This window comes from Podarcis melisellensis (genome assembly GCF_964234715.1).
Source record: "Podarcis melisellensis genome assembly, chromosome: 2".
NCBI lineage: Eukaryota > Metazoa > Chordata > Lepidosauria > Squamata > Lacertidae > Podarcis > Podarcis melisellensis.
Genome location: NC_138529.1, coordinates 100,391,786 through 100,414,900, shown reverse-complemented (window position 1 = coordinate 100,414,900; position 23,115 = coordinate 100,391,786). Strand labels below are relative to the sequence as shown.

The 23,115-nt window shown below is 41.7% G+C and overlaps 1 protein-coding gene across 4 annotated transcripts in view; it reads left to right on the top strand.

The window, feature by feature from the left end:
• PTPRG (protein tyrosine phosphatase receptor type G) overlaps positions 1-23,115 on the top strand; it is a 521,921-nt gene that overhangs the window by 248,111 nt on the left and 250,695 nt on the right. The gene's annotated exons all lie outside the window — the stretch shown is intronic.

Here is a 23,115-nt window from a genome sequence, read left to right as displayed (position 1 = left end):
CCCCCCATGTCAAGGAGATAAGTAACTATGCAACCTTAAGAAGACATCTGAAAGCAGCCCTGTATAGGGATGTTCTTAATGTTTGAAGTTTTACAGTGGTACTTTGGGTTACATACGTTTCAGGTTACATACGCTTCAGGTTACAGACTCTGCTAACCCAGAAATAGTGCTTCAGGTTAAGAATTTTGCTTCAGGATAAGAACAGAAATCGTGCTCCGGCGGCGCGGCAGCAACAGGAGGCCCCATTAGCTAAAGTGGTGCTTCAGGTTAAGAACAGTTTCAGGTTAAGAACGGACCTCCGGAACGATTTAAGTACTTAACCCGAGGTACCACTGTATTATGTTTCTGCATATGCTGGAACCTGTCCAGAGTGGCTGGGGAAACCTAGCCAGATGGGTGGGGTGCAAATAATAAAATTATTTACACACTCTTTTAGATGTGAGTGTTTGGAATCAGACAGGTGACATTGTTCAAAATTTGGAAGGTGTAGTCCAGAAAGGATCAGGACAGGTGTGCATTTTCTATCCATTTGTCAGAGGTGGGACCCTTGCTTTGCATGCAGAAAATTCTAGGTTCAGGTGAAGATAGACAAGGAAGGTAATGATCAGAAAGATCTGTCCCTGAGACCCCAGAGAGCCATTTTTCTATAAGAGTATAAAACACTGGATTTGATTACAAGAGATACAGCCAGCTTTATATGAGGACCTGGTATGTGTTGCTCTGTGTTAAAAGTATGGTGAGAATTGGGTCTGAGAAAATAAAGTACTATCCCTCAGTCATTGTTTCCTGAAACATTGTATTCATTTCTGTCCTCTTCCTCTTCTTCTGATTTTTTAAAAAAATATAGCATTAGTATCTGAGAGAATATGCTAGATTGGATTTTCATTTGTTTTGTGACCTTGGGTGTGCATTACTCTTGCCTTTTCTCACTTTTATGTGCAGCAAATGTTAAATAAATTGAATTTTAATGTTTATCATCGCCTCTTAGGAAGATCAGGCCATTAGCTAATGACTACCATGATGAACGTATTTGGAATAGTAAGCACCTTTTAAAATAAATAGAAAAATAGAAGCATGACTTAGGAGTGCCTGATGAGTATGCTGCAAATCCTAAAACAGCTGATTTTGCCCAGATGAGAGTTTAGATTCTGATAGTAACACAGACCTAACTAGAGAAGAAGAGAATCCGGTTGATTTAATTGGGAATGTCAGTTGTTGTAGGGCTGTGTTTTCCTGCCACACCACCTTTTAAGAATTTCAGCAACAGAATGATTCATAATTTAGATCTATACTCTAGGAACCAACTTTCTTACAGCTTACCCCATTCAATCTTTTCCCACATAAAAGGAGAAGGCTATGGGTGTCGTGTTCTACAGTGAACAGTAGTTATGCATTTTTAATATGTTGTTATAACAATGAGGCTTCGTGTTTCTGTTTTTAAAAATTAATTCTACATATGCTGCCTTAGACGTACACCACTATGGATTTGTGTGTGTTTTTTAAAAGAAATGAAACAGCCCAGTGATACTGCAGCATCTGCTATTAAGCCAACTTTTAGGGAAATGCACCCTTGTCAGACTGCTGAAATCTGTAGACAATCCTTCCTGTATGGAGGAATACAGAGTTAGAACTTGGAATTTCAGAAAAGTATTGGAGACACCTGTCCGGAGCCCTTGCAATGATAACGTCCGGCCTCTTGCACTTTCAAGTGTGAAATGAGAAGCAGTTAGTAGTTAGCCACTAAACTCATCTGCTCGCATGATGTGAGATCCGACCCCTCGCAGAGCAGTCACCACAGGCCCTCTTTGGCTCTACTCAAATTGCATTTAAATCCTTAATAGGCGACATAATTGGAACATAAGGCCTAGATCAGGCCAATGCCCTACCGTCGGCTTCACCCGGCACGCAGAGAGAAGACACCGCCAGGACACACTTATATAGGCCATAGTAATAATAGGAATAATTTATTATTCCAGTCAAAGACCAGTTCTGAAGCACAACTGAGACTGCTTTGACAATAGTGAAATAAACATTTAAAACAATATACAATAACAGCTTACAGATTAAAATTAAAATAGTCGCATGAACACAAAAAGACCTAAGGTTAAACTAACATATAGGTTATAGTCACCATCTTATCAAGCCTGTATCAGGGCTTTTGTTTGTTTTTTAAAGGCGTCCTTTCTCAAATGGACAAATTTTAAGCTTTTGCCATTTGCAAGCTTCTATCCTATAGAAAGTGCTTGTAGTTTATCACAAGTGAAGAAATGTGGCTCGTTTCTACCTGAAAAGGTCTCAGGTTGAATTAGTTGGCTGCTGACAGAGGTTGTCTTGTCCCATACATTTGAGTTTACTGTTTAGCAGAGACGGATTCATAGTCAGACACTGGGGACTCTTGAGTTAATTTATTCCAAGAAGATCAACAATATCTGCACCTTAAACTTCTCAATAAAGTCACAACGATGGCAAATCACTCGTTAGCTGTGGTTGCATCCTAACGTCTTCATTCAGGCAAGCATACACGTATGCACATTGCAAATGTCACAACTTACTACTGACCTTCGAGGGGAATGATGATGGTTAGGAGCATATAAACCCAGTTAGAGAACTTGGCAAGGTTTACACAGGGAGACATTCAGCCACAGGTTGAATGGGGTTGTGGATCTGTAAGCAATGGCTGCCGGGCCCAGAAGTCCGGAATTGCTTCTGACACTTTGACTGCCTTCATGACTGGGCCCAACTACTTAAGCAACGCAGGCATTTTAGGGGTGCCTACAAAATAACGTTTTGTTGAAGAACCACGTCTCGTCATGCTCTGTGGTCATGCAGAGGATCCTTCAGTACAACTGCTTAAGGTAACATGATTGATTTTCTTTATAGTTTTGCAGTTCCTGTTGCTATATCAGCAACCCCAACCCTCTTTATTCTCATAGCTGTTAGGCAATAGGAGGTACTGTAGTCCTCCGGCAAGGCAAACCCTTGGGGTGGTTTGTTCCCTAAGTTTTTATTGAATTTCTATTTCTTTATTATTGCCAGGTTCCTAGGCCAAACCCTTTGGCCCTTCTGTGCAGTGCTTCCTGCAGTGATCTTTGGCCCTCCTGTGCAGAACTGCCCCCTGTGTACTTTTTGTCACCATGTGAACTTTTGCCTTTCCTGTGCGGAAGAGCCACTAAAAATCAAAAGCAACCATTTTACAATCACAAGTTTTACAATCCAGAACTGAGCACAAAATGGCTGAAAGTCATATTTCTTCACAGTTGGCATGCCTACCACATTAAAGAATATTTATTACCCCCTCTTATATTGCCTTTGCCATCTTTGCAAAGGAGAAACTGGTCAGTGTCAGACTGCACTCCTCATGGCTTTGATGAATAACGCAAAAAGCTTCAGTCAAAAACACAAAAGGAGGCAACGGAAAGAAATCAAGGCCAGGAATTGCAGGGTAGTCCACATCCTGAAGTATTTTCTCAAAGCAGCAAGTGCCTACAGAAAATGGTGACAGTCTATTTGCTCAAGCGTTTAAAGAGTTACTCTGGTGCCTAAGCTACAAAGAAAAGCTCTTCCCTCTTAGCACTTCTGTGCGGGATTTATTCATAAGGTGAATCACACTGGTCCCTTCTGGTTCAAAAATCTGTGAATTATTGATTCCTACATTGTAGGGGTTTGTGTTCAAACGTGTCTGCAACCATTAACATGTGCTTCAATATCACTAAAATATGCAGAAATGTTAGCTGTCATCCAGGAATTGATGAACTGCCGTTTAAGTTAGATCACATCATCTCTTAAGCTGCGAGAAAGCAGCCTGCATGGGGATATTGCTGTTCTGTAAACGTTTGAAAAATCTGGCAAGTCAAGCTCTGGCTGTTCAACTGTAAGGAGTTTAAAGTTAATTCTAAATTAAAATATTGCCATACAGATTAGAACGGGAAAATGCACCGCTGCCAGCTTCTAATACCTTTCCTATGAATGTTGAATAATAATTATTTTATGACGACTGTGTGTTGCAAGTACTTACAAGCAAGGGAAATTAAAACCCATGCATCCACTTTGATGGATTTGGCTATTCATTCCAAGACTAGTTTCCAGAATCTCTGCACTGAGTATTTTCCTTTACTGTAATCAATATTTCGCTTCCCTTTCTTATTCTGGTATCTTAAGTTAAATATTACATTTTGGGAGCTTTGTTTGCAAAGGGCTGATATTTATTGTGCTTGTGAAAGTCACATTTCTATGATGCACACAAAACAAACTATACAATATTTCAATATAGATTTTTCTTGTCAAAACAGTTACTGCCTCATTGCCAATTGCAAGAGCAATTAGGCATCAACTAATAGTTTTGTGCGTTAGATTTTATTCTGACCTGTTTTAAAAGTGCTTATCACATTAAATAGCTTCCTTCAATCATAAATGTCTAAATTCATTCCACAATTTATAAGTCCGGGCAAGAAATTTCTAACCCTCTCATCTTGGAGCGGATTTCTTCATTTTTAGGTATATGTGTTTGTGAAAAGTCAAACCTGTAGTCAACCACAGTGTACTGCATTGCTATAACTGAAGACCAGAGATTCATCTGAAACTGGTACTTGTATTGCTTGGCCAGGGTGTCTTAAGAACATGAGGATAGGCTCCTGGGTCAGGCAGTGGCCCATTTATTCCAGCATCCTGTTCTCACAGTGGCCAACCAGATGCCTGTTGGAAACCAGTGAGCAGAACATGAGCACTCCTATCAACTGGTATTTGAAAGCATAACCTTGTGGGGAACTTGTGCCCTCCAGATGTTACTGAACTACCCTTGGTGGCCACCCTTGGTGGGGCTGATGGGAGTTGGGGTTCCTCAACATGTGGAGGGCCAAAGGTTCCGCGCCCCAAGTTGTTTTTTTTTTAAAGGTTAAGTGTGCATTCAATTCCCGGTTTCTTAATCATCTAAACAGAAAACCAGCTGAGCTTCCCTGAGAGCAATCCCTGTTTTGGAAGGCATTCTTTGGTATTTTCTTCTTAACCCCTTGTTCCTCGATCAGATGACAAGTTTGCTAACAATGCAGAAGTGAAGACACTGTTGGAAACCAATATAACATGGCTGCTTGCAAATATATACTTTTAAAGCCTCCCAAAGCAGTTTTTTATTCTATCAAGCCTTGGGTTGTTTCCAACTAAATTGTTTTGCGCTCACTGAATGCCTTCTGCAGAACTTCCCATAATTCCTCTCCCTTCAACCCCATGCAGCATTCCAAAATCTGTTCCTGGAGGTTGGGGGAACAGCAATCGTTTTCAGTTTAAAGGTATCCTACATAAAGAAGGCTGATCATTGAAGAATTCATGCTTTTGAATTATGGTGCTGGAGGAGACTCTTGAGAGTCCCATGGACTGCAAAAAGATCAAACCTCTCCATTCTGAAGGAAATCAGCCCTGAGTGCTCACTGGAAGGACAGATCATGAAGCTGATGCTCCAATACTTTGGCCACCTCGTGAGAAGAGAAGACTCCCTGGAAAAGACCCTAATGCTGGGAAAGATGGAGGGCACAAGGAGAAGGGGACAACAGAGGACGAGATGGTTGGGCAGTGTTCTCGAAGCTACCAGCATGAGTTTGACCAAACTGCGGGAGGCAGTGGAAGACAGGAGTGCCTGGCGTGCTCTGGTCCATGGGGTCACGAAGAGTCGGACACAACTAAACAACAACACATGAAGGGGAAGTTTCTTTTTAGCTTGCTGACGCACACGCGTGTGCACACACAAAAATCACTATATCTACAGTATATCTATATCTATATGTGGAATTAAAAGATTTTGATTCTTGACATTAGCCTGGAGGTGCTGCTGCTGGCGATGAAGCTGCCTTGCGCTTGGCCTTGCACTTAACAGAGCACTTGCTTCTTGCCAGCATTGTGCCAACGGGCACTGCTATTGCTGCCAGGGTCTAGCAGCCTTTTTTTGAAGCAGGTGAGAGCTAAAGGAATACCTACACCAGTACATTTAGGGGCATCCTGGGCATGGTCAGATGCTAATTCATTTCTACCCTGTTCCCTTCCTTCAGTGTGCATGATAAACAGGGACAGTTGCGGCATGCACCATTTCGTAAATTCTATCTCTCCAACATAGTCTGAGCATGACATGCTTTGAGTGTGACAAAGAGAATGAATGAATATCAAATTTGTTTTTGTTTATGTGCACCTCCAAGTGCCCTGTATGTTATTAGCACAGACTGAAAAAAACAACAACAGCAAACTCCTGGAAGCAGGGTAATCATAGGCACACTATTCCACTCTCTGCACGAAATTGCACACAGATAATCCAACTACAAAAGGCCTTTCATTTGACCGGGATCTACTCTAAAGCACTTTCACCTAGTAGTTCATTGTATGGCCCCATAGACTCCTCTTATTATAGGCTATGTCTTGCTATTCTGCATGATAAACAGAGCTTACGCTCTTAAGACGGGTTCTCCGTAATGAATGCACGCAGTAGTGTACAACATGTACAGCACTTCCATTATGTGCACATTTTTTCAATTTCAAGATCAGGGAGCGGGAGCGGGGCCGTGAGATGCATGTTTAAGGTGTTCACTTTGATAACTCTGGGGGCAAGGTGATGTCGATATATTTCTTAGCAGCGAGCAATCTAATAAGCTTTTGATTACTGATTTTCAAACTTGCCTGATATACCATTATATTAAAAGAATACAAGTCTGAAGCTGTAGACCCATTCCCTTTATGATGAAACTTCTTTAAAAAACAACAACATCATTTCTTATTTAACTGCTGTGGAAAAACAAATAAGCAATGAGCACTTACATTATCTTGCCTTATCTATCATTTTTCCTTTGGTACAGTGAGCTTTATTTCAAAATAATCTGTGTTGAATCAGGGTGGTGTTAAGAAACTATACAGTGAGTATTATTCTGGGAAGCTGGGGCGGATTATACCAAGGCTACAGCCATGGGGTATGGGATGGTCAGCATTTCATCCATCCATGGGAATGTCTGAGAGTAACCAGTGGAGATTGCTGTGGCTGAAGAACTCACCTTGAAAATAATAGCAACTTGCCAACTATCTGGCAAGGGGACGAGAACCTCAGTTTATGCAATGCACTTCTCTGTGTTACACCAGAAACATTCCACAACTTCTCTGTTTGAAATCCTTCTGTTAAGAAGAGTATTTGCTCAGGCTCTGTAAAAACCACATTTTACAAAAATGCTCCTCTGCTATTTTACACAGTATAGTATATTTGAGGTGTCACTTGGGATAATGGCACAGAGCAGGTTGAAATTTAATGAACTGGAGTGCCTCAGTTACTGAGACCCTTGGAACAGAGGGTCTGATCCAGCAGAAAATACCTAAAGTGGTTTGAACAGCAGATAGTAGTTGACATTCAGGGCATGGTATAAATTTCTTCTATTTGTTCAGGCTTTAGTCTGTGGTCTGCGTACCAAGGCTTTTATTTTATTTTTTAAGGGTACAGGCTTCTACTCAGCCTTTGTAAATAAAGTTATGTTTGATTTCTCTTCCCCCGGCTGCCCTCAGTACATGTGCTTTGTGGCTGATGTGCTTTGTAAAACTTTGAGTGAATTTATCTTGGCACATATGTCTGGAGAAGAAAACCAACCACCGAACCTGGAAAGCACCACTGGCAGAAGAAAACAAGGAAGAAACTCCACATGTGTGTAGGAAGGTTTTTTTCGTGCCTAACACGTTTCAGGAAAATACTTTGTTGGGGGCACATTTTGAATAGCAGTTCTCATCAAATGCAGAAGATTCTATACTCCTGGGGTTTCTTCCTATTTTCCATTCACATCTAGAAAAAAAAAGTGGAAGGAAAACCCATGGACCCATGAGGGCCCTTTGTATGCTTGCTTTGGAGTCACAACCCAGGTGATGTGTCAACTGATATGATACTGGGCAATTTGCAGTGGAACTGTTCATGCTTTGGCTCAGGGAGAAGGAATCTGTGGCCCTCCAGAAGTTGTTGGAGCACAATTTCTATCATCCCTGACCATTGGCAGTGATGGGTGGGAGCTGATGGGAGCTGGAGTCTATCAACCTCCAGAGGGGCAGAGGTTCCCCACTCAATTGCCCTGCTCCAAAGTAGATATACAAATGATACAACATACAATTTAGGGGGGGAAATAGTTGAAGAAAGTGGAAACATTGATTTAAAGTCTGTTGTGAGGTCTGCGAAAACAAGCCAAAGCAGCTTGCATAAATCCTAGCAAATCAATTCCTTAGCAGCTCTAAAACTATCCTTACAAAAAATTGTGCTATAACAAAAGTCAGGATAGTTGCAGACCTTTCAAAGCTGGATGTCTTCAAATGGAAACAGATATGTGTTCTGGCGCAGGGAAGAAACACAAGACTTCCTTAACATAGTCAAGGAACCTCTACCCTAGAGATGCCCTAGTTCATACTGAAATAAAAACAAGGCTGAGCTCATTAATTTAGGTTGCTGGTGACATGTCTTTTGAAATCTTGTTTTCAACAAGGTTCTTACCTCTAAGAAAAATAAAAGAAATATGCCAAATAATGACAGCACTGTGCCTTTGTATTAACTAATTTATTTGCCTACACTCTTATAATATGTCAAGGTTTTCTGACTTTCAAACTAAAGAAACTGGGACTACAAGGTACTGAGGCTCAAAGTCACAAGTGATCAATGCCTGTCAGGGAAAACTTTCACCCATGACCTAGGGAAAGGTGGAGCGGATAGTCTTTGGGGCAGAAGGAGATAGGGACTCGGAATATAAACCAATCTGGTGAGTGGGGTTCAATCTAATGCAATCTAATACCAGTTGCACAATTACAGTTGATTGTGACTTCCCGGGTAACAAACCCGTTTTCTGCAAAATAGTGGAAATTGACAGGGAAAATGCACTGGAAAGGGTGAGATGTCATGTAACCTCCCTGCAAGCAGACAGAATGAATGCTCATTAAATAGCCAACATTGTCTAATCTTCCTACAAACAAATCTGGATGAATGCTCAACAAGCAAGTCATCTGGAAGCAGCTTTGGTGATAGATAACCTGTATTCCTTAAAAACTGCTGGTGCAAACGTGCCTAATTAAGGAATTGTCTGTAGAAGAAGTGAAAAGGATAAAGTTCAGAAATAGTATAGTGGTACCTCAGGTTACAGACGCTTCAGGTTACAGACTCCGCTAATCCAGAAATAGTACCTCAGGTTAAGAACTTTGCTTCAGGATAAGAACAGAAATCGCGCAGCGGTGGCACAGCAGCAGCAGGAGACCCCATTAGCTAAAGTGGTACCTCAGGTTAAGAACAGTTTCAGATTAAGAACGGACCTCCAGAACGAATTAAGTTCTTAACCCGAGGTACCACTGTATATTAGTTATTGGAATTAGTGAGTGAAGTATTAACAGTTGTGCACAAGTGTCTGTGTGTGTTGTCTATTTCAGCTTTTGAGGACAGGGAATAGGGAGAAAGTTTTAGTGGCAATCAAAAGTCATGTTATTTTGCATTAATGGGTCTGATATCTCAAACTCCACCTACATACATTAAGCATAATACAAACATCGCCACCCAACCCCACCCATCTTCCCTCCCTCCACCCCTTTTTTTTCTCCCCCTAATGTCTCAACAAATGAAACAGATTACAAGAAAATCTTTAATAAAAAAGAAAAGAAATAAGCATGGAGACTCCACATTCTTCAGAAGCCAAGGAAGTCCATAATCCTGGCTCAGGTGTGCGCCCCTTGTCTGTTTTTATACATCTGTCCCCATCACACATTGTCCTCAAGGTATATCTCTTATGCCTTGTCCTTATTATGTACCTATTAGTTTGTGTACCTTATTTTGCCTTATCGTCTATATTTATTCTTTCACTGACAGTTCTCGGTATATTCTCACATTACACTTAAAAAAAACCCCACCAACCCCCAAACAGGCTTCTTGTGTTTTGAGTAAATTTGTGAGGTGTTGATTAAAATAAAATGCTTGATCGTCTGCCTGGAGCTATGTGGTGCTAACTTGTGCTGTTGTGTTGTTTCTCTTGCGATTATAAGTGTTTCTTAAAGTTGCAGCTGCTAAGATGATTTTAATAGGAGTGTTTTTCCCATTGTTTCTAGGCCTCATGTGTTCACAAAGCAAAATTTTGGAGCAATGACTGCAGTGTAGGCACAAGGGCTTAAATCTGCCCTGAACCAAATCAGGGCTTACCGTATATGTACCTTAAAATGCGGCACCCGTGTGGTTAGTAAAACTGGGTTCCTTCCACCAGCATTCAGGGCTGCACATTATATTCTGGCAACCGATTTAGGACCATTCATGTGAGGCAGTTTTGATAACATAAATCCTCTGTTTTGGGAAGGAGGAACAAATCTACACACACAAACGAAAACACCCTTCAGCAGGCAAAATATGCTGTTAAAGTTGACAGTGCCAAACATCTGGCGGGTTGGTTTTTATAAAGATCTTTGGGTTAAGTCCCGTGTCTGTGCAAATGTAGAAGGCCCCTTTTCCGTGTAGCAAGTTGTCTAGTACTAAATGTCCTACCCCAGGGGTGATGATTTTTTTCTCTCCATTAAAGCTCTAGATGGTCTTCCTCAAATTACATTATTATTTTCTGGGCTGTTTGCCCAGAAGTTGTCATTCATAGCAACTTGCTCCACAGCTTAAATGACAGCTTGCCACAAAGCAATATTGCCACATTGGGAAGGAAAAGAAAACAGGGTTTTGTTTTTTAACCCAGAAAGGATACACTGTTGCTTTATGGACATCCAAGGAACCAGAACTTGGCTTATCACAAACACTATACACAGTACTCATATAAAAATGTGCTATACTCTCGTAGAAATGTGCTATTCTCACGCAAAAATGGGCAACATAACAGAACAATGATTTAAAACAAGGAATTTCAAGTAACAGAAGTTTTCCAGTAAACAAAAAAAGCTAGAATACCCAACTGCTTATAAACACATTTTCTTCCAGCGAGTTCTCCACTCACCCATCCCCCATGCATTGGGAATGAAGATATTCATACAACCATCACACCAAGACTATGTCTCACAGTGCTTTTGGGATATTATTAATATTATTAATTTATGTAGCATTGGGTGCCAAAATAGTCTTCTAAGTGGTTTTTTAAAAAGGTAAAGGACCCCTGACAGTTAAGTCCAGTTGTGGACAACTCTGGGGTTGCGGTGCTCATCTCGCTTTACTAGCCGAGGGAGCAGACGTTTGTCCGCAGACAGTTTTTCCGGGTCATGTGGCCAGCATGACTAAGCCACTTCTGGCGAAACCAGAGCAGCGCACGGAAACGCCATTTACCTTCCCACCGGAGCGGTACCTGTTTATCTACTTGCACTTTGACATGCTTTCGAACTGCTAGGTTGGCAGGAGCTGGGACTGAGCAACGGGAGCTCATTCTGTTGCGGGGATTCAAACCGCCGACCTTCCGATCGGCAAGCCCAAGGCTCAGTGGTTTACACCACAGCACCACCCGCGTCCCTTCTGAGTGGTTTACAAACATTAAATATAAACCTCCACGCTTGAAATCCAGTAGACCTGTGACTTATGGGCATTTAACTTGTGTACATTCAGGTTTACGTGCTTGGGAATTAAAAAGAAAAGCTAAAGGGCTTTCACATGGAGGATGGAGCAAGCTTGCTTTCTCCTCCTCTGGAAGGTAGGCCCTGAACCAATGGATTCAAGTTACAAGAAAGGAGATTCTGACATGAGGAAGAACTTTCTGACATTGAGAGCTGTTCAACAGTGGAACAGACTCCTACAAGAGGTTGTGGACTCTCTTTCCTTGTAGGTTTTAAAGCAGAGGTTGAGTGGCCATCTGTCATGGGTGTTTTAGTTGAGATTCCTGTACTGCAGAGCGTTGAACTAGGTGACCTTTAGTGGGGTCCATTCCAACTGTACAATTCTATTAGGGTTCTGTACTTGGTGGAATCTTTGAACAGGGCTGTTCTTATTGTCTAGTTTAGTGTCGCCTACATTGTCTGCCATCAGCTGTCCAGAGCTCCAGGCAGGGGACTTTTCTAGCCCAACCTCAAGATGGAGGGATTGAACCTGGGCCTTTCCAATGCCACTTAACATTTTTATATGGTGCTTTAGAAATGCCTTAAGTTTTGCTATTTAAAGCTCCTGCAAGTCCTGACTGGCTGCATCAATATGGAGCTACCACCACCCCGTCCCTAAAAGCAAATGCTTTCCTGGTGAAGTAAGTTTGTTTGATTGGAAACAGGGCTGCATACCTAACTACCTGGCTGTGGATTTTTCTGTGCCAAGTAATGTGTCAGAAGCTAGTGGAGCATGGTAAGTTAATTACTTGTGTGCACAGTGAGAGGCAACAACAAACAGCACGGCACCAGTGATAGGAAGAATGAGACTTCATTTCAGTCACCAGAGATTGGGTTGTTAATGAATCCACTCAGTCAGCTGGGAATTGGTAATGCAGATAAGGCCAGGTATGGCTTTGTACTGATATGAAGATTAGTCTCTCAACCAAAACATTGCTGTAGCTTTCTGTTCTTTCTTCTTCTTCTTTTTTAAGTAAAGGCTTCCTAACAACAAATTAAAGCTGTGTTTCTCTTGCTACTCGAAGAGCCCTGATGTGTAGGGGCGGTGTTTTTTTGTTTTTAGAAAGAGGTTGAATCATTATGTCTGTCTGAAGGAAACATGATGGCAAAGGCAATCTTCTAATGTGTCCCGCAAACACCCTGTAAATCTAATAGGTTTAACTAAGTAGCCAGCAGAGCGTGGACTTGTACGGCTTGCTGGGAACTCACTGAGCATAAGTCATAGGAGCAGCTTGCGTGAGGCTGGCAGCCAATTTTGTAGGCGCTGGAGCTGCCCAGGTCATTGATATTGTGCCAGAGGATGTATCCTTGGCGGCGAGACAGGAATTAGATGAGGGATGCTGCCAGGCTTCTCCTGCTGTAGACCTGTGTTTCTTTGCAGCTGCACACCAAATGAGGGGGAAGAAGTCAGGCAGCGCTCCTGATGACTAAGGAAAACCCTGGTCATGAGTTTCCCTGCTCCTGCTCTGTGCCACAGCTAGACTGGCCCTCCAGAACCCATCCACATATGCCACCACTTCTGCTGCTGGTACCCTTTGTGGTGAACGTGCTGCAGATAAGCCACAAGAAGATAACCTGAGCTTATTAGCTTTATGTTGTGGGGCTGGATGTTCCTTGGTTCCTCAGTGGTTTCTTGGTTATAGCTGGTATGAAGAGAAGGTAGTAGAGTTTCAGTTGTTTGCAGATTTGGGGAGAACCATGTAGGAATCTCCAGCGTGGGGGAACCTACATTGTAGTCTTAAAAGAACTAGAATAGCTTGGTATTTGAATTAGCCAAATCCAAGCATTGTGTGCGTGTCCCTTCAAAAGGTCATACATATGGAAAGATACTGACCTACATTTATTATGGCAGCCATTTCTTCATTCCCCCCCCCCTCACCAGTTGCCTCCCTACTCACTGTGCTATTTTTAGAATCCACTTTACCCACCATGGAAGAGGAGAATCTCAAACAAGCTAATTAGAAAAGGGAAGCAAGAGCTCCAGTACAGTTTTAATGTCAGCAGCAGGGCTCTGGATTGCAGAGAGAGAGAGAGAGAGAGAGAGAGAGAGAGAGAGAGAGAGAGAGAGAGAGAAGTCAGCTTGTTGCAGAGAACACTTCGATTTACTACTCTGACCTTAAAGACTCCCTCTGTGTTTGACTTTGATTTGCCCTTCTGTTAAAGTGATTTTGGCACACTTGCGTCTGAGATGGAGGAGACTTTCAGAATCCAGAGAGGAATCTGCAAATAAGTAATATTATCTGGTTTGTTTGTTTGTATGTTTAAACTCCCCCTATTTTGGGGGGTGCCAATTTAAGAAAATGGGGGGGGGGAGACTATCAGTGTATAAAACGAGCCCAGATTTTGAACATCATTTTAGAGTAAAAAACCCATAGTCTTATACAAGAAGGTGTCTCTAAGTTGAAAGCTACTCTGGAAAACTCTGGTTCTTTTTCCAGTAAAATAGGTCAAGGGGGAAAACTTAAAATCCATCAGATTTGGTAGTGTGAAAAAAAAAGAGAGTTCATATTATTTTATTGCCATCGATTTATTAATCGCCTTCTAAACAACTGCCTCAAGGCGATGTTCACTGAAGAGGATTAAAAACAGATAAAAAGCAGCACATACATTTAAAATGAAACTAAAACCATAAAAAGTGGACACTCATATATAAAAGCAATTTCTAAATCCATTATAGATGCACATTCTATGCTGAAAAGGCTTGTTGAAAAGGAAGGTCTTTAATATGCACCAAAGAGACAGCTGAGGGGATGCCTGTCTTGATATCTATCAAGAAGGAGTTCCAGAGAGAATGTGCTTGTCACCAGGAAGGTCTGAGTCCACTACACTGCACGGAACGGAACGGACCTCCTGATAAGACGTCTTCTTCATAAAATGAAAAAAGGATAAAACGTTTCAGAAAGCGAAACCTTTTCTGTCTCCATCCATCCGCATGGTGGAGACCAACATATTGCTCCCAATATCTTGAGAGTTAAAGCGGGCGGGGAAATAGGTTTAAAATTATGCTAAGAATGACCACATTAGGTATTGCTACTGTTGCATCTACTGCGGACCTTAAAGGAGTCGAAAATAAAGAACTGGAGTTATCCATGTGCTGTTTAGCATATTATTTGCTCTGGTTCCTGCTGCTTTCGCATTAATGGCAGGGATGTAGAAGGAATGCTAATGAAAGGCTGGCTTAGGGAGTATTAAGTGTCATTAAATAAGAGCTGGCAATTGCTTGTAAAACATCTTGGGAACTATTACATTTCTGAATATTAGAGTGAGGGACGGTTGGACTGAATAATCTGTTGTCACATCGACACTGTTTAGAGCCCACAAGCTGGAAGGAAAGCTCCCTCCCCACCCCGCTTAAAACTATCTGCTCACAGTCAGGTCAATATTTGGCAAATGCTAATTGCTCAGGTGTTGCTTGTGATCTGTCTCAGCAATAACAGCCTCCAGTTGTCTGTTTTGTGCTACTTTGTTGATCTGAATAAAGACCAGCTGGAGAACTGCCTGAGACAAGGCAAGCAGTTAACAACTAAGTGATCATTAGTTTGTTCCTTTTAAGAGAGAAACACCCGGCTTTCTGAAATGTTAAGAAGCTGCCATGCTAATAACTTCTTGATTCCCCACCCCCCTTGAATTTGAAAGTATATCCAAGTGTTACTCTGTTTTGTCGTTTTGGTTTTTTAATAGTATAGCTTGGGAAACATCCATCAAATTGCTTGTTGCTTTTAAAGTGTGTTTTAACAGATGGACCTACCGATTTAAGAAATGTAAGATAGCCAGGTATTAATAGAAACTGAATGACAACATATTCTGCATATGTTCAGAATTGGTTGCATATCTATTAAAAAAGGTAACAAACCTCTGACAGTTAAGTTCAGTCATGGACGACTCTGGGGTTGCAGCGCTCATCTTTCTTTACTGGCCGAGGAAGCCGGCATTTGTCCACAGACATCTTCCGGGTCATGTGGCCAGCATAACTAAGCCGCTTCTGGCGAAACTCTGTTTACCTTCCCACCGGAGCGGTACCTATTTATCTACTTGCACTTTGACGTGCTTTTGAACTGCTAGGTTGGCAGGAGCTGGGACTGAGCAATGGGAGCTCACCCCATCGCGGGGATTCAAACCACCAACCTTCTGACTGGCAAGCCCCAAGCTCAGTGGTTTAGACCACAGCGCCACCCGTGTCCCCTCTGCATATCCATTTAGGTTTTACTAAATTAACAGAGAGGGGAAATAACATAATGGTAGGATGATTTATTACAGAGTAGCTCTACTACCACTTTGCAATATTATTTGTCGTCTCTTGGAGATGAGAACATGGTGGATTGAAGATGAGTGTTAGGAAATTTGAAAGTGAAGAATGACGCAAATTTAGATTACTTACAGGAGCATTACAAAGATGTCTCTAAATGTAACATGAAGGCTGGCAAATTCAACCTCACCATGTGGGAATCCCTTACAGATGACTGTGGTACATGGATACAGGCAGTCAGGTCATATATCTACAGCAGTGACTAGAGAACAAATAACCACAGGGAGGAGTGCAGAAAGAAGGAACACAATGGTACATCTGCATTAGCACAAGCGGATTCCTTCATCTGCCACAGCTGCAACAAAATATATCTCTCCCATATCAGGCTGTACAGCCACAGCAGGCGCTGCAACTCTCCGGTGGTCTGACTTCACCCCCAAAGCTTCCCTCCTCCATTGTCTCCCAAGGCAGACGGATGCCTGCCTCCCAACCAACCAAGCAATCAACAAATCTGCATTCAGAGCACTTTTACATGACATGAACTCCCATTGCTTTACCAGAAAAAACTCTGTGGTTTTGTTTTGCTTTTTGGTATTTTATTTTTAATGTCCTGGTACCTTTATTAAGAGATGCAGAGGGGTGGGAAATTGCACAGACACACCTCAAGAGACAGCTAGGAAATAACTCTGGTGAAATATCGGGTTTGTATGTTTTTGCAAAAATGCAGGAAATTATGAAAAATAGATGCCGTAAATTGCTTTAGTCACAGTAAGTTGCTACTGATGTTCCTATTTGATGCAATAACTTATTCTCCTATTCGGAAAGTTCTGCTTATTAATTTTATTGCTACTTCTATGCAAGCATCGTTCAAATATGTGCACAGAGCTCTGTGAAGCACAGACACCAGCTTCCATCTTTTTCATTGTTTAACGTTTGTGATACCCTCTATGTTAAACCCAAATCCACCACATTTCACTCAACTGATAATTATACATCTTACCAGTGACCAGTGCTGGAGGATTTTACAGTGAGGCAGGAACAGAACCAGTACATTTTTACTCCGCTTATATTTTCGCTTCTCATAATTTTCCATCTTCCTTTGTCTCCATGGCTGGCTGATATAAGCACCAGAGAAATATCATAGTATTTCCAAGACTTAAGCACACGGGCAGCTGCTTTGCATGACATGATAAGCCCAGCTATGGTTTATAAGTACCGTTTGAATGTCCAGCCTCCTAGAGAAGAGCTTGCAGCTGCTTTTCTTCTCACTAGTCTTCTTACTATATATATAAATTTAATGTGACACTAGACTGACCTAAACCAAACCAAGGCAAGCCAACCTGAGCTCATGGTTAAGCTTTCTCCCCACTAACCACGAGCTGTGGCTAAGTATAAACTCTGCCAAGAACCTTGCTGCAATGGGATAAAACAAACAAACTGGGAGAAGCAAAGCAACTCCCTCTCTGGGAGCCAACACTAATAATAATAATAATAATAATAATAATAATAATAATAATAATAATAAATTTATTTATACCCCGCCCTTTGGCTGAGTTTCCCCAGCCACTCTAGGCAGCTCCCAATCAAGTGTCAAAAACAGTACAGCGTTAAATATTAAAAACTTCCCTGAATTAAGATGTCTTCTGAATGTCAGGTAGTTGTTTATCTCTTTGACATCTGATGGGAGGGCGTTCCAAAGGGCGGGCGCCACTACCGAGAAGGCCCTCTGCCTGGTTCCCTGTAGCCTCACTTCTCACAATGAGGGAACCACGAGAAGGCCCTTGGAGCTGGATCTCAGTGTCCGGGCTGAACGATGGGGGTGGAGACGCTCCTTCAGGTATACAGGACCGAGGCCGTTTAGGGCTTTAAAGGTCAGCACCAACACTTTGAATCGTGCTTGGAAATGTACTGGCAGCTTTGGAAAGCTATAGTAAAAAGAGTGCAGTGCATCCCACTTTCTTGGGAACTGTATGATGCAAAGGTGCTATTGGCTTATGGAACTCACGTGACCTTTTAATTTTAATTATACAAGCATAATAAAAGTGGAAAGTAATTATGATACATTAAAACCCGCAATGGCATTTGGTTTTTTAAAAAAATATTTTATCAGGAAAGCCATATATGCAGAGCTGGCTGCCTGGGAAGTAGGCTTCTCGAATACCATCAATGGCTTCTGTTTATCAAATCTGTTGTGCCTTGGGAGGCTTTGGGGACACACTCGTCAGGAAGCAAGGCTCTCAAAAAAGAGCCATATGATAGCAGGAAAGTCCTGGTTCCATAATAGTTTAACCAAGTCCAGTGCAGTCTAGCGGGTAAACTATATAAAAACACTACAGCCACGCATTTTGTCTCCTAGGCGGTAGGATCCTTATGCAAATATCACTCCTGCTTTTCTGAACTTCTGGTTGTCACTAGAATCAAATGATTTGGATGGGTGAAGATAACGAACTTAATTTGTTCTGGAGGTCCGTTCTTAACCTGAAACCGTTATTAACCTGAGGTACCACTTTAGCTAATGGGGTCTCCTGCTGCCGCCGTGCGATTTCTGTTCTCATCCTGAGGTAACGTTCTTAACGCGAGGTACTACTTCCGGGTTAGCAGAGTCTGTAACCCGAAGTGTTTGCAACCTAAGGTACCCCTGTATTCAAATCCTGATAAATTGTCTTTTCAGTAAGATCCCCCTCTTTCCCAAAAGGATAGTCTCTTTGATAATATTTGAAGTCTAAAAGAATTTTACATGCATGTTAGGAATTTTTATCCCTAGATTTGGTAACTAATATAGCATTACCTGGCCTAGAGCAAGGTACTGATGTATTGAAATAAAGTTCAGATTTCAAGCATGGTGAGCAATATAGCACAACCTTCTCTCTTAAGATACTCTGAATGTAGTAGTAAGTAGATAACAAAGGGTGTGTGTGTGTGTGTGTGTGATTTCTTTATTAAATTTGTCAGCCCAGGGCAACCCACAGTGACTTACAATCAAACAAATAAATAGACAATAAACCCCACATGCATACATTAAAGCCAAAAGGAAAGAGAAATAAATTTAAAACATCCCACCCACTTCTAAAAGGCCACAGATAGTTAAAGGTCAAAGGCCTGGTTATGGAGGAAAGTTTTTGGCTGGCGATATATACACACACACACACACACACACACACACACATATGGGTGGCGCTGTGGGTTAAACCACAGAGCCTAGGACTTGCTGATCAGAAGGTCGGTGGTTCGAATCCCTGCAACGGGGTGAGCTCCCGTTGCTCGGTCCCTGCTCCTGCCAACATAGCAGTTCGAAAGCACGTCAAAGTACAAGTAGATAAATAGGTACTGCTCTGGTGCGAAGGTAAACGGCATTTCCGTGTGCTGCTCTGGTTCGCCGGAAGCGGCTTAGTCATGCTGGCCACATGACCCGGAAGCTGTACACCGGCTCCCTCGGCCAATAAAGCGAGATGAGCGCTGCAACCCCAGAGTCGGTCACGACTGGACCTAATGGTCAGGGGTCCCTTTACCTTGTGTGTGTGTGTGTGTGTGTGTGTGTGTGTGAGAGAGAGAGAGAGAGAGAGAGAGAGAGAGAGAAAGAGAGAGAGAGAGAGAGAGAAGGGGGGGGAGAGGGAGAGAAATTTACATAAAACCCTTCATATGGTAACAAAACAGGTTTTGAAATGCTCTGGACAGTGGTCTGTTTGAATCCTGCTGCCACTTAATGATGAAAAGGCTGCCATATTTTGAGGCCTAGAAATAAGAATTTTGTAAATTTGATAAATTCTAATGATTTTTTTTAAATTAAAAATTGCCAGTGGTCACTTTAACAGCATGCTTAAGTTGTACTTCCATGGAGGCACTTTAATGCTGCTGCTGCTGCTGCTGCTGTTTTGATGCCACTCTGTAGAACTTCCCAAAATGCAAAATGTTGCTATCAAAAGTGAAGACATTTGATTCTCTCATACTATTTGAAACCACATGTTCATGGATATATTGCCAGAGTCACTGTCAGTCAAAAATTTTTGTAAACTGATATGAACATCTGAATTTTTCAACAGACCAAAAAAATGGCATTGCTGTTTCAGTGGGGGTTCTCTCCATCCCCCACCCCCCGGTAAATGGTACTGAGTATCTTTATGGTGTGACAGATCTGGCAGATACGTGGTAGATTATTTCAGCGGCCCAGATGGAGCGTCTGCCGCTTTATCAAGCGAAATGGTTGGACAGTTGCAAAGTTATGTGAAAGAAGGCTGCCATTTTACCATCCTGTTCTGCCAAACTAGCAACTGTACATCCCCAGCTCTTGGCTTCCTCTAGACAGAGCCTTAAGGCCTGGTTGTCTGTGGATGCGCATTCGTGCAGCTGCCAAATCGAAACTTCAAAAATGAGAGGAGTTACCAGACTGTGGTGTCCTCTATTGCTGAGCCTGCAGGGTGATGTGGAATTAGGCATGACCCTACAGCTGCAACCAAGCCACCTCCTGAGAGCCTCCAGCTAGTTTTGATAGAGTTGTCCTTGCTGGTATTGCCATCTGGGTTCTAAGCAGCAGCACAATAAACCCATCTCCAAATGACACAGAGTGAGAACCAAAGGAGAATTAACTTGCAGTTCTTCTGTAGGGATGTTCAGGAGGCTTAAGGTAAAGGTACCCCTGCCCGTACGGGCCAGTCGTGACCGACTCTGGGGTTGCGTGCTCATCTCGCTTAACGGCTGGGAGCCAGCGCTGTCCACAGACACTTCCGGGTCACGTGGCCAGCGTGGCGAAGCTGCTCTGGCGAGCCAGCACCAGCACAGTGCACGGAAATGCTGTTTACCTTCCCACTATAAAGCGGTACCTATTTATCTACTTGCACTTAGGGGTGCTTTCGAACTGCTAGGTGAGCAGGAGCTGGGACCTAACGACGGGAGCTCACCCCGCCGCGGGTATTCGAACCGCCGACCATACGATCGGCAAGTCCTAGGTACTGAGGTTTTAGCCACAGCGCCACCCGCGTCCCTTTGTAATAATTGTTCTTTAACTGTAGTGGTTGGCATAAAATGATAGGGCCATTTTGCCAATGCTACCGTTGTAAGCTGTTGTTCAATGTACAAGTGATTGAGTTATCCTGCTTCTACTGAGATCAGCATAAAAGGAGGAGAGAGAGTGGTCATCAGAACACCATGGTATTTAGAGCGACATTGTTTGTGCAAGCGTGCAAGTTAAATGGGAAAGAAATGCAATTTCTGGGTCTGTTTCCATTGGCAAATCTACGATCCACGTTAGAAAGCTTGTGAGAAGTAAAATATACCCAGTCACTTGGGAAATGAAGAGCTGCTATTGTGTATAAAGAAATGTTCAATAGAAGAACCATTTTATATAAATACAAACAGATAATTAGAAAGATAATGGAAATGAAGAAAATTCAAGTGTCTGGATGGTAATGCTACTTTTAAAATTTATATATTTAATCTACAAGTTTTGGGGGAAAATATTTGACTAGGATGTCTAAAAAAAGCTCCTCAAAGGTTTATATTAGCTTTAATTAGATCTAGACAGAATTCATTATTTTTAATGGCTTTTCATCAGTGAGCTGAAGTCATTATTTGAAATGTACAGTAGCAAGTAGCAAAACAAGCTAATTTTGGGCGGGGGCTTCTATTTAAAGTCAGCCTATGTATTAAAGAAGCTATTATTAAAACTACAGTTAGAAAGATGATATTATCTGAACTATGAACACTGGAGTTGAAGGTCTAAGCAAGAATTTTCCCCTCTCCTCCATATGGAGGGAAGCAGTATTTTTTTAAAAAAGGAAAGAAAAACAGAAAAACCAAAGTTTGAAAAGAGTTTACAGAGGACTTGGAAAAGAACAGCCTTGGTATATTAGGCCAATGGCTCATTGAGTGAGCCTGCTGCCTCCAGCCCACCGCTGTGTGCTAGACCAGCCTATATTGAGGACGTGGTCTGGAAACACATTTTTTGAAGCATAGCATGGGGACTAACAGAAGGACAACAAAAATGGATTTCACTGGCCGTTATGGTCGCTAAGAGACTTAATGCTTCGAGCCTGGAAGGATAAATACTCACCAACTATTACTCAATGGTCTGAAGGCCTTAGTGCCCTTGCTATATTTGAACATATAGTAGTGGATGCATTGATGCTTATAGTATTCATAATGTGAGCATAGTGGATGCATTGATGCTTATAGTATTCATAATGTGAGCTGTGGGGTGTTTGAAATTCATTTCTCCTGCTGCTTTTTAAATGCTTTATTATTTTCCCATTCCCAGCTCCATGTCAGCAGAATGAGTTGATGGCTCCACCCCTTCATTTAAGGCAGGAGCAGAACCACTTTATTATTAAGGTTTTATTACTTTATCTATTACTTATCTTATAAACTGCCTTTAAGAGCGCAACTGCCCACCCAAGGCAGTGTACAAAATTCCATAAACATATAATAATATACAGAGCCTTTAGTTTAAAGCCACTTTACACATACCCTTAACACTGAGCAATAGCAATGACCATTGATTAAATGAATAAAGGTGGGTTGAAATAAAAATGTTTAAAAGATTTCTCATGATATTGACAAAGATGGAAACACACAGGTTTCCTGGGGGTATTTTAATGCTTTTCTTTTTTAAAAAAAATTTATCAGAGTGATATTTACATACCTTCCAAGTGTCCCAATTTTCCAGGGACAGTCCTGGAATTACAGAAGCCATCCTGGTTTCTGATTTGATCCTGGAATATCATGATTTTCTTTTTCCCTCCTCTCCATGTCTCAGAGAACAATTAAAAATAGTGTGTGTGTGTGTGTGTGTGTGTGTGTGTGTGTGCGTACGTATATGTGTGCTGTTTTTAACATTTTGAATACCCACCATTAATTTTCAAGAGTATTTAAAAAGAACAAAACAAGCAAACCTCCCAAGACAAGACGAAATGCAAATGATTGGCAGTGTCATCCTGTGTACTTTCTCAAGTGTCTAATGCTGAAGAAATATATATATCGTGTAGAATGGCAATCGTACTTTGATGTAGGGAATAGGCAATCAATACCTGCAAGCTAGAAAAAGCATTCTATTTCCTCCCCTAATGATATAGGGCTGTTGTTGTTTGGCAAGACAATGGTGTTTGGAGCATGAGACACTTAAAAAAAGAATTAATTTGAAATCTGTAGCAGAAGATCAGTTTCAATTAAAACCGCACTTGAGTGTTCATGGACAGAAAAGCTAGCCGTTAGCTCTAAACCTTCTAGCACTTAGCAGTGAATAAATGGATTCCATTGCAACCAAATGTCTTGATTACAAACTTAATAAAATATCTATCTTTATGGCTGTTATATAGTTTCGAAACAACAACAAATATTTAAAA